Source organism: Coptis chinensis, chromosome 3 (assembly GCF_015680905.1).
Source record: "Coptis chinensis isolate HL-2020 chromosome 3, ASM1568090v1, whole genome shotgun sequence".
NCBI lineage: Eukaryota > Viridiplantae > Streptophyta > Magnoliopsida > Ranunculales > Ranunculaceae > Coptis > Coptis chinensis.
Window position 1 is genome coordinate 21,473,756 of NC_141458.1, and position 12,720 is coordinate 21,486,475.

The following is a 12,720-nucleotide window of genomic DNA, read 5'->3' on the forward strand; positions in this document are numbered from 1 at the left end:
TTTCGGTTGCAAAAGAGCTTCTGAAAGACATGATAGCTTGTGGGGAAAAACCAGATAAGTTCACATATAGTTCATTAATAGATGGCCTCTTCAGAAATGGTTGTTCTGCTGAAGCAATGGAACATAATGGAACGAAAGCTAATGTACCGATTTACAACAGCATTATTGATGGCATGTGCAAAGAAGGAAAATTAGTTGAGGCAAAGGAAATCTTTTATAGTCTCTCAACTAGGGAGTTGCAGCTAGGACATACAACATAATGATTGATGGATTTTTTAAAGAAGGGAAATTGAAAGAAGCCCAGGATTTGTATTATGAGATGCAAGAGAAGGATATTGCTGCAGATGATGTAACATTCAATATCCTGGTCCAAGGATTCCTAGACCAGAAAAATGATACGCACAAGGCAATACAACTTCTCAATACCATGACTGACAAGGGTTTCTCACCAAATGCAAAAACTACTTCTCTTCTAGGGGACTTTGTTTGTGGACGGTGGACCAAATTGTAAAGAAATGGAGATGCTTCTCAAGCACCTGCCAAAAGGCTATGCCGAAGGTAATGTGCTCAGTTTTGACTTTATGGTTAACTAGTAAGTTCTTCATTTATTGTGATTACGTTAACTGAGGGTGGTTTGAATAAATTACGGATTTCAAGTGGTAGAGAAGAAATGGGTGTGAAGTCGAGGTCCATGGTAAGGTCTAGGGAAGGAGATGGAAGGGGCTCGTCACGTGGAGGTTTGAGGAATAAAGGGGATAGACAAAATGGTGAGTCAGGGATTTCATATAGGGCGAATACAAAGCAGTTATTGCAAGATACAGAAAGGGGCCATAGAGGTTCTTTCGCACAAAGAGGTAGAAATGGGGGTAGTGTGCGTCCGTATAATTCTGGTAGAGAGCAGCGGAAACCGGAAGTTTCTAGTAATAGGGAACTGTTTGACATGAGTTTGAAACAGGATGGAAGTTATGAACTTCAGACCAGTCTGCATAAGAACATGTTTTCTGGTGGATTTGAGGATGACTTTGAACTTGATTGAATTATTTGGAGAAGCAGTGGAAGTTGAACCAAAAGGTTTTTTTAACTACAGCTCCAATGGAGGCATGTTGTATATCATGTCAGCAGTTAAGAGATTCAAGCCTTGATGGAGCTTGTGAAATGCTTTATAGGTAACTGAGTCTGACCTGATGCCCTTATCGTGTTTGTTTATATGTGCATGCTAATTTCTTATCTAGTACAGAAAAGTTTGAACCATATACCTCTGTAACCATGCATGCTTATTCCATCTCTGTACTAGTATTGAGTTCCATTTCTCCTGATAGAGCATTAGAGCTAGATTACCAATGCGGATAAAAAGAAAGAGGCTACTATTACTAATACCTGTAGCCACAGATTGTCTTAACTGGAATGCACACAGCATTGCCACTTACAATGTAACCTTTCTTTGATTTTTAATAGAATTTTTAACTTATCTAGCGAAAAAGAAATATACCTATAGCCAAAATGACAAAAAGCATAAAACAGGCGTTAGGCCAAAATATGGAGACACTGTAAGAAGCAAAAATTGTTGAAATATGAACTTAAAGTTTGCATTGATACTTCAATATAATGAAGCTGATTGGTAATAGTACAATGAAGGTTTAACCAGAGTATGTCAATAGTACCATGAAGGTATAACCACAAGAGCTGTCAATAGTACCATGAAGATTTAACCAGAGTACCTCTTTCAACATGTGACTGGTTCATTTTTTTTATGGCTAAATGAAATCAAAGGAGAACTAACTTGAGGGCAGCACATTGTTTTTTCCATACTGTATTCTTACTCTTGACAACAGCAAAAGAAGACACAATTGCAGATAAATAATCAAACTATTGATATCATTGCACATAAGTGATATTGTTAAAAGATATGATAGGTAGTTAAACAATAATATATACACCATAAAAACTAAACTTACAGATATATTTGATCTATCAATAAGCTTGGGCAATATGACACTGCCCCTTATATATAAAGTAGCAAAACGTACTGGCAATTTGGAATTGCGATCATATTAACAAGCAATAATCTCTCTTTGGGTCATAATAAATCTTATTGGCGAAGAAAGAGCACCGGTGTTTTCCCTTTCATTTATCAGTGATACGGACCTTTTTTATTTCTCCTAAACCAAATAATGATGACATAATCTGTGTATAGAGGCAGTGCAATCTCTTGCAAGTCCTTTGTACTTGATGAACAGATCCATTTATGATTTAGAAACAGTATGGAACATCAGCCATCTCTCTGTCCCTTTCCACCTCACCTAACAATTAAGTACACCTTTTATCCTGTTTTAGGAAAATTCTTTTTCAGTTTACCTGTATGACCTTGTATTTTTCTAGTAGTTGGATGAAGTACAGAAGTAGAATCTTGAGCAGTACACTTGACTATATATTTAGGAGATTTTGGTATCACTGATATAGGAGGGTACCATGCCAATTAAGCATTTGGGGTAGTGCTGTTTGCAAGTTCATGTTGGTATGAATTAGGGGAAACCTAATGTTTTTCACGCTAAAGAATTATACGACCTAATTTTCAAACATGACAGAAGTTGTGAACTTCATAGCAATCAGCACAGGAATTTGATTAGTGGTGGACTGGAGCATTCAGCGAAAGTTGATAAGGGATTTTATGTGTAGGAGATGCAACTATGCAAGTCAGCCAAATTGTAATGCTGTGGTAGTTTAATGGAAACCAATAAACCCAAATGAGTATAAAACACTATAGTGTGCCCTTTTATAGGTATAGGTGCATTAAGTTCATGTATATTAGGCGTGCAACTAAGATTCAGGACATGATTTATGTTTTTGTTGTATAGAGCTGAAAATCACTCTTTCAATCCCATAATGATTACAGACATTTGCAACAGAGACACGTTAATGAATAGAGTCTCGCACGTTGTATAGCAATGTCAGGGGAAATATAAATAAAAGTTTCAAGCTTTGATGCAGTTTGTAGGATGAGTATGAAATGTTTTGTTGGTAGAAATGGGGGGTACCGTTAGTCTGTACAATTCTTGTAGGGATCAACGGAAACCTGAAGTGTACAGTGACAGAGAGGTGCATGAGTTTGAAACAGGATGGAAGTTATGGAATTCAGAACACTCAGCACAAGATTTTGTTATTTGGTGGTTTGCACGATGATTTTTATCTTGATTGAATTAGTTGGAGAAGCAGTGGATGTTGATCCCATAGTTTTCTAAGTACAGCTCCGAAGGAGGCATGTGGTATAGCAGTTGCAGATGTGGAAGCATTTAAAAGATTTGATCTTTGATAGAGTTTGCAGGATGAGTATGAAATGCTTTATAGGTAACTCAATCCTACTTACGCCAATGGTGTTTGTTGGTATGTTCATGCTAACTGTTGTTTTATCTAGGACTGGAAATTTGAGCCACATACCATTAACCCTTGCATGCTTATCCATCTTTCACTAGTATATTGAGTTCCATTTCCTCCTGATAGAGGTAGATTAACAGTGGCATTAAGCAGATAAAGTAGGGAAAAGCAATCCAGTATGGGTCAAGTAAGTATATATAGTAGCTTGCTTTGGAATTTGCATTAGGATCTCTCCGCTTACTAGTTAGCACCAATCCTACAAAATTGCAAAGAGTATAGCACGGAAGAATGTGGATTTCTCCAAGAGGACCAATAATTCTTCCAGAGACGGGCCTCGAGCTGCAGCCAGGACTGCGATAACATGATCTTATTGTGTTGAAGTAAATGTCACCATTCACCAAAACCTCAGGTTGCTCTATATAACTGCTGTTATAGGTTTTTGCTTATCAGAATCATATACTTCACGATGGAAAATGTCCTTTTACTGTGCATGCTCTTCGTTTGACAGTTACCAATTGCTGGATTTCGATAGAAAAGCTGTCAGTTAATATATAAAAAACCGAGTCCGCCTCAAGGCCACACTTTATGAGTAAATAATTTACATATGCCAAAGCCACTGTCCATCACCAAATCTCATTTGTAAACAAAATAAACTAAACTGACCTGACCCGACCCGATCCGACCTATACGGGTCGATTATCCATTTAAGACTGTCCAGATCGGTTTGTGAAATTGCAAAACCGACAGGGTTGGTTCGGTGCTCGGTTTAGATTTGGTATAACTGAAAATAACCAACCCGATCCACAATATCTCAATATACTAGAATTAGTAGAAAATTAGAAATGTATCGTACCAAACTACCAATTAGTAAAAAACCATTAACTAGGGCTAAGCCGCTACATCCCCCCACCATTCTAGCCGCCACCATTCCTCCACCACTCTTCCATCAGTCATCACCATCAACAAAGGTAATAACTAATTATTTGGTTTCTTTCTTTCTTTCTTTTTTTTTTTTTTTTTTTTTTTTTTTTTTTTTTTTTTTTTTTTGTGTTTCTCTCAAAAATAGTACACCAATCCAATTAATGAATTAACAACATCTAAATGAGCCAAAAGCATTGATGGCGTGTTTCTACAACAGTATTCCCATATCTGAAGTCCGGCCAAGTTATTATTGTTTCGTTTTTGTTTTTCCCTCCACACTTGTCTGTTGAAATTTAAAAGTGGTAAAATAGTTTGTTGACTTGAAGTATCATATTTGTAGTTTCTTATCAAAGTAAGTATAACTCAAAGAGGCAGAGTCCAAACTTAAGGTATTTGACAGTGAAAGATTGGATGTGAATGTATTAATCAATTAGCTGCTTTGGGCTTTCGGGGTATTATTTTTTATGAAATTAAGTGTTGGTCCCTTTCTCATTGATATCTCATTGAATTCTAAGTTGGTTTATTAATATCAAAGTCTAGACAAAGCTTTTTGTTTTGATTTGAGCTAGTTTACAAAAGCAGGTGGTCCTATTGTCACTTTAAACTTTTAAAGAGTTATTATTCCATTTCATTTCTTTATGAAATGGTGGCTCCTTTCTCATTGACTACATATCTCGATTCAATTTATTTGTCACATGGTTCCTTCCCACAATTAAATATAAATGAGTGCACTTTCAGTCTTTCACACTTGCTAAATTTATCGATCTGTCACACGCTTTTTGTTTTATCTCGATTGCTAATATGTGTCATTTTTATTAGATGGCTTTTACTGAGGTTCCTAGTGATGGTCCATCTCTACAGTCAACTGTCGAAAATCCTACAGATACGGTCGATCCTACTATGGTAGGTAATAAAAGAAAATCTTCATCTTCCCCTGCTTGGGATCATTTTCATAAGATAAAGGATTGTGATCCCAAAAATCCAAGAGCCAAATGTAATTATTGCCCTGTTAGTTATGCTTGTGCTTCGAAAGGTAGTGGAACTTCTAATATGTTGAGTCATATGAAAGTATGTAAGAAGAATCCTAACAATAAGGTGGTGGCTGATAAATCGCAACAAATATTGTCCTTTCAAAAATAAAAAGCTTGTTGCTGTTAGTTTTAGCTTAAAAGCTTGTAGAGATGCTCTGTCTAGAATGATTATTATTGATGAGTTGTCGTTTAGTTTTGTGGAGGGTGAAGGGTTTCAACATTTTGTGAAGGTTATACAGCCCAAGTTCACAAATTTGCCCTATCGGACTCAAGTTGGTAGGGATTGCATCGAACTTTACATAGAGGAGAGAAGAAAGTTAAAGAGTTTTTTGCATGGTAATAGAATATGTATAACAATTGACACTTGGACATCTATTCAAAACTTAAATTACATAGTTTTGACTGCTCATTTCATCGATAGTGATTGGAACTTACAAAAAATGATTCTGAATTTTTGTCTAGTTCCAAATCACAAAGGTGAGACCATTGGAAAGATAGTAGAGAAGTGTCTTCTTAATTGAGGTATCCATAGTCTTTTTACTGTAATTGTTGATAATGCAAGTTCTAATTCTGTTGCCATTAATTACTTGATGAAAAGCAAAAAATTTGGGAAAGACACTGTTATGGAACATAAGTATTTACATATGAGATGTTGTTCTCACATCCTGAATCTTATTGTTTGTGATGGCCTGAAAAATGTTAATGATGCTATTTTTCGAGTACGTACTGCAGTGAGGTATGTGAGGTCATCTCCATCTAGGTTGGTCAGGTTCAAGGAGTGTGTGAAGGAAGAACAAATAGAGTGCACCAAAATTTTATGCTTAGATGTGGCAACTAGATGGAATGCAACATTCATGATGTTAGAAGTTGCTGAGAAGTTCCAAAGTGCCTTTGAGATATTGGAGCTTGAAGACCCACAGTACATCCTTTACTTTGATGATGACAAGATCAAGGGGCCTCCAACCTTAACTGATTGGAATAGTGCTAGATTATTTGTGAAATTTCTAAGAGTTTTCTATAAGGCAACATTGCGATTTTTAGGTTCTCGTTATGTTACCTCGAATAATTTCTTTAGTGAAATTCTAATTGTTCAGAAGAAATTGATTCAACTTAATGGAAGTGAGGATGCACGTTTGAGATCAATGGCGCTATGTATGCAAACTAAATTTGATAAGTATTGGGATATGGATAAGATTAACATTTTGTTATATGTTGGTGTTGTTCTTGATCCCCGTTTCAAGATGAAGTATGTTTCGTATTCCTTCAAATAGTTGTATGAAGAAACTAAAGCTAATGATGAAGCAAAGAAAGTGAAAGATGTTTTGGTTGCGTTGTATGAGTGGTATGTTGGGCACTATCCTTCTTCAAATCAGCCACCTATTGATGCGAACGTGAGCCAAACAGCAAGCCGAATGGATGTTGATGATGATAAGCAAGATCCGACTATACTAGCCACCGAATTTCAGCAACACTTGCTAGAGGAAGATAACTTACAGAATAAGTCTGAGGTTGAGAGGTTTTTGGCTGAAACTAATGAAGTTGTTGGGGATAAGTTTGACATTTTGGGTTGGTGGAAGATCAACGCTTCTAGGTACCGGATTCTTTCTCTTGTTGCACGTGATGTTTTGGCAGTTCCGATATCTTCCGTAGCTTTTAAGTCTGCATTTAGCACGGGGGGCGTATACTTGACCCTTTCCGTAGTTCGTTAGCTCCTAACACGGTGGAAGCCCTTATTTGTGCACAAGATTGGCTTCGTTCTCCATCAATTCCAATTAATCTTCGATAGTCAATAGATAATATCGAGCAATATAATAAACTAGATGGAGGTAATAATTTGCATTGCAATGTTTAGTCTATCGTTATTTTCTTATGTTAAAATATGTATTTGTGTAGTTCGATTTACGTATGTATATGCTTGTGTTATTTTTTGTTTTGCAGAATTATTTGGATCAACTTCTTCTGAGCCTAATGCTGCGGAGAATTGATTGGTAATCAGGTTTTTAAGTTTAATTTTTTTGAAGTTCATTCACTATGTCTATTTGTGAACTTCAATAAATTGGATTATTTTTTTTTTGTTATGAAATGCAGTTGTGCTTAAAGCTTGATGGTGTGGATAGGCAGATAGATGTGGATCATGTGGATAGCTTTTGTTTTGATAGCTGTGGCTTGTGTGGATAGTTTGGGCCTTTGTGGATGCTATTGGTTTTTGGTTATATAGTAAGTTTTTTTTTTGTTTTGGTTTATGATCCATTTTTTATTTTCATTTTTTTGTTTTAGATTTGTTGTTTGGTATTTGAATACTAGAATATGCCCCGTGTCTTAAAGACACTCACCGGCATGCCTTCGGCACATTTCACCTATGCATTAAAGGCCTTGGGCATGCATTCAATACTTCCATGAGTAAATTCTAAGACAACGAATATGATGATTTTACTCCAAGATGTTTGCATCAGTGAGTATTCAACACACTGGTTTGACTGCTAGCCTTTAGGAACTGGTTCCCGAGTTCGATTCACCCCACTAGCAATCAAAACAAAACACAAAATGATGTTAGAGTGACTCGAACTGTTGACCTGTTGGCGTTACAGCCGATTCGGCCCATGGATCAACTTTGCCACACATTTAGTTAATAGCTGCCAACACGTATCTCGTGGAAAATAAGAGCACAGTAGCCGTTTCATGGTTCTAGATTTCACTAAGGTGGGGTTCTGATTTTTTACCTAACTGTCTCTCTGAAAAAATTAATTTCTTCGCAGATTTTGGTTTATCTATGATGGAGCATCTTTTGGGTCTTCTCAAAATTCGTGTCCGTCGAGGCATTAATCTTGCTGTTCGTGATGTCTAAAGCGGCGATCTTTATGTTGTTTAGAGAGTTAGAGAGAGTTGCAAGCCAATTTGAAGTTGGGCTTAAGTTGTTGTAACTATTTAAACTTCTTCAATATTATGGTGTTGGTATACTATTTGTTTTGCTCTCAATCTCTGTGGCTTGTTTACTTTATATATTTCTGCTGTTAGAATCATCTTAGGCTCTTACCATATTATCATGTGTTGTGTGCTGTTATTATTGGAAAAAAATGTTGTGCTGTGAAATGGTTAATATTTGAGACTCAGATGCTTATATCTATTCTAGGACTGGACTGTCACAGATGCTTTTTTCCTTCACTGTTTTGATGCAGCATTCACATAAGAAATAGTTGGTTTAATGGCATTAGCCATAACATTGCAATTTTGCAGCTCCTATAGTCCTATCCCTGACCAGATACTGCTCAATCGGAGTTCAGTTTTGCATGTCCTTATGTCCAGCAGAAGAGGGTACACCTATATGATTCTCTTCTATCGACTTGAAGTTGTATATCTGCTTCCTTGTAGAGACTAACTTCCTCAATCCTCATGCAAGTTCTGTATCCTTTTTTCTTTGTAGTAATAGTGTATTTAGATATGCCAAGATCTCTCAAGTGTCAAACGTATATTTCATAGTGAAGTTGTGGTCAGCAAAGGTTGGAAAGCTTGTGATAGTTGAAGTTCAATTTTATAATGGAGGAACAGGGTTATTTGGACCGATACACATTTTTTGATAGTCACTTTGAAGTAAACAAAATCCATTTACTTCCTTGTCACATTTACTTCCTCAGATCATTCAATCAGATTTCGCGGGGCCTAGGAAATATCTCCTTTGTTTTTAGTTCAATAACTTCTGTTATAATAGGAATTTGGTTACATAGGGGTTATAAGAATTTAGGGTCGGGTCCGTTATAATGGGGTAAACCGACCAACAGTCGGTTTTGGTCAGGCATCGGTTAGGACAGAATCTGATCGGGTCGGTTGAGTCTATAGGGTTGAGTCAGTTCGGTTACAATATTAAAGTCGGTTTGGTAGTAGGTTTTAATATTAAACCGATTCAATATTGAAGCATACCAGGTTCCATCTACTTGCTGAAAATTCATGTACGTACTGCAGCATTGTAAGCATACATGAAAGGAAGGTAATTTTTCACTCGATCAAGAAAACTTGACAACATAATGCTACTTCATAAAAAAAAAAAGTTATACGCAGCTGGACGCACTTGAATTTTCGATTAAGAGCATGCATGCCGAGTGTCAGCTAGTTAAGCCCAAATAACAATACAATAGATATTGGGCTTTTAACAAGACGCCAAGACTCAAGACCGACTCACCGACATCAAGTACGTATTACACGTACTCAACTGCTCAAGTAGTCAAGTGAACTCTAAGCTTCAATCTTGAAAACTTTGAGGTTAACTCCGCCAGCATAAGGTGAGTGTTTGTTTCTTGTAAAATAATTCACACCTTTTTTGTTAATAGCTGAGTGAAAATCAATGGACAGACTACCATGTGAGATTGTGACTGATATACTTTCAAGGTTACCTATAAAACCACTTGTTCATTCCAGGTGCGTCTGTAAAACCTGGTGCACTATCATCTCTGACCCTTCATTCCAACTCAATCGAGCTGCCAATACCGACCCCGACCTCATCCTCCACTGCAAGCCATTGTGCCAACGGAACAAAATCTTTTTTGCTGAAAAAAATCATCAGACCATTATTCTTAAACCCAAAATAATTGATGTATCCTTGTTTGATTCCATGAGCTTATCTTACGAAATTAACATAATGGGTTCATGCAATGGCCTTTTGTGTTTGTCAAAGAGAGGAAACAAGAGAAGAAACATTAACATATTTAATCCCATCACTGGTGAACACCAACAACTCCCACACTGTACACTTCCTAATAATTGCAAGAGGATTACAAAGTATATGTCGGGGTTCGGGTATGATGTCTCTATGCAACAATTTAAGATGGTATTACTACTTTTCTATAGACCTTTCAAGTCTATAAATGTTCAGAAAGAAGTTCAAGTTTATACATTAGGCAGTAAGGATTGGAGACGTAAGATAGGCAATGTCCCAAACTTGAGTTTTCCAAATTATTATTTTCCCAAGTATTATGTACATGTTTCGTTTGTATTTGCTAATGGGTCTCTTCATTGGATAGCCATTGATAATACTTCTTCCAATCCCAAGTCACGTATTGTGTCCTTTCATCTTGGGGTTGAAGAATTTACTGTTTTCCCAACACCCGATTCCATTGGACAAAATAGTGATGACCCATTGAAATATTGGGCACTCGGGGTACTAGATGATCGTCTTTCGTTGTTGGATTCCTCTTCAAGACAGTATGTTGATGCATGGGTTACAAAGGATTGTGATGGGAAGACATCTTGGAACAAGCTATTTTCTGTGAGGGACCCTTTGGTTTCTCATCGATTAGTTAGGCCTATCCAAGTTCTAAAGAATGGAGAAATTTTACTAACGCGTGCCTTCCCATGCCTGGTTGCATATAATACCAATAGCAAGGAATTTAGGTTAATTGAAGTTCCTTTGGGATCCTTTGAACCAATTCCATTTGTGGCCACCCTCATTTCAGTGATATCAGCTTTTGGAATGAACAGTGATGGGGAGAAACTCTCTTGCAGGAAAAGGAAACAACCTTCATAAAAAAGGGTTACTTGGTATGTTTAGCGGAGTTGTTGTTCATGTATCTTGCTCTACCTAGGTATGCAGCACTTATCTCTTCTTGTGTAAGTTTCATTAGCAACTTTGTGATTTCAAGTGATGACTGGTCTATAGAATATGTATGTTATCATTCTTAAATTTATACGAGGTTGAGGAAGTGGGTTGCTTATTGTCTAGATTCAGGTACCTGATTTGTTAGTGAAGCATTTTCAAAGACTATTGAGAATGAGGTTGTGTAGGGTGGTTTGAGTAGATTAAGGATTTCAAGTGGTAGAGAATAAATGGAGGTTCCATCAAGGTATAGGGAAGGAGATAGAAAGGGTCCGTCTCATGGAACCTTGTGAAATAAAGGGAATAGATGAAATGTTGAGCCGGGGAGTTCTGATAAGTCCAATTCCGAGCAGTTATTACATGATAGAGAACTGAACCACAGAAGACCTCTCGCACAAAGAGGGAGAATTCGGGGTACTGTGCACCGGTACAATTTTGGTAGGGATAAGCGGAAACTGGAAGTTTCTGCTGATAGAGAAGTGTATGGCATGAGTTTGAAACCTTATGGGGAGTTATGAACTTCAGAACAATCAGAACAAGAATATGTTGTTAGGTCAAGTGGAGGATGGCTTTGAACTTGATTGGATTATTCAGGGAGGCAGTGGAAGTTGATTTAAAAGTATTTTATGTGCAGCTGAAAGGATTGGAGCCGTGTTGTGTAGCAGTTGCAGATGAAAAGCAACTGAAAGATTAGAGCGTCGTTGGAGTTTTTAGGATGTGCATGAAAGGCTTTATAGGTAACCCAATCCTACCTGATGGACTTTTATAGGTGTTTTATTGTATGTTCATGTTTAAGTTCTTTTCTTGGACAGGGAAGCTGAATTATGTACCAATTATTTATTATTATAACCATGCATGTTAATTCCATCTTTGGACTGGTTTTTTATATCAATGTGTTACATAAAGACTAGTGTATTGAGTTCCACTTGCTCCTGAAGATACAAGGGATTATGCCTTAAATACAAGAGATTACTGCACTTTTGAAGGCCAGATGATGTCAATTGAGAACTACAGTAACTTGAGAGCTGCAGTAAGTTTTGTTTTTCCATGTTGTTCTGTCTGACATACAAAAATAGAGAACACATTGTCCTGAATAATACAAATCCTGTAAAAATTCTATGGATAGTTAAACAAGAGTTTTGGTACTCTTTGAACTACCAATATATCTGCTCGCTGATTCTCCGTGCTCCTTCACTACCTGTAGACAAAGAAAACACAGAAGAAATGGGTTCTTGATTTAAAGTAGACATGGTTATGAGGCCAAATATTTGATTGCACCCGGTTATAGCTTATTTTCTGATGGAATATGAACAAACTAAATCACATTATAAAATGCAGATGGTTCAGTGACTCGCTCTTCCAATGGATATGGTGGCAACCTGAGAGATGATCAAGGTATGATGCATATTGCTTACTGTGGTAGCTCCACCAATAATTCAGATCTGTATCAGTAGCTCAAAGCTATGTCAGAAGGCAGGAGACTGGCTGCAGAACGAGGTATCAGAAAATTACTTGGAAGGTCTGACTTCTTAAGGGCAGTCAACATCATAAAGAGTACTGAGCAACCTCCTGGGTATTGTTTAAGCCTTGTTGCTGCTATTACTAGAACTTGCAGTTCATTTGAGATGTTCAGAGTGGAACATGCGTATCTAGAATGTAATCAAGTAGCAGATTACCTGGCTAGGTTACATGTTGACAATTTTGTAATTTACAACCTCCCTGTCTAGATTAGCTAAATTAGTGGAGGAATGTAAGGGTACCTTATATTTGAGATTATGATAATTAAAGTTTGAGGTCTCCTAGACATGTAAC

The 12,720-nt window shown here is 37.0% G+C and overlaps 2 long non-coding RNA genes across 4 annotated transcripts; both read left to right on the forward strand.

The window, feature by feature from the left end:
- The first annotated feature begins 265 nt into the window (after positions 1-265).
- On the forward strand, positions 266-8,344 carry LOC147508592 (uncharacterized). Of its 3 annotated transcripts, none has more exons than XR_015218092.1 (5): positions 266-1,166; positions 5,113-5,196; positions 7,263-7,312; positions 7,413-7,541; positions 8,081-8,344. It is a non-coding gene; the product is annotated as an uncharacterized LOC147508592 (long non-coding RNA). The 3 variants fall into 3 exon arrangements; XR_015218090.1 differs by lacking the exon at positions 5,113-5,196 and adding an exon at positions 6,057-7,150; XR_015218091.1 differs by lacking the exon at positions 5,113-5,196.
- A 1,001-nt stretch (positions 8,345-9,345) lies between these two features.
- LOC147508593 (uncharacterized) lies at positions 9,346-12,712 on the forward strand. The gene is made up of 2 exons (XR_015218089.1): positions 9,346-11,645; positions 12,247-12,712. It is a non-coding gene; the product is annotated as an uncharacterized LOC147508593 (long non-coding RNA).
- Positions 12,713-12,720: the final 8 nt, after the last annotated feature.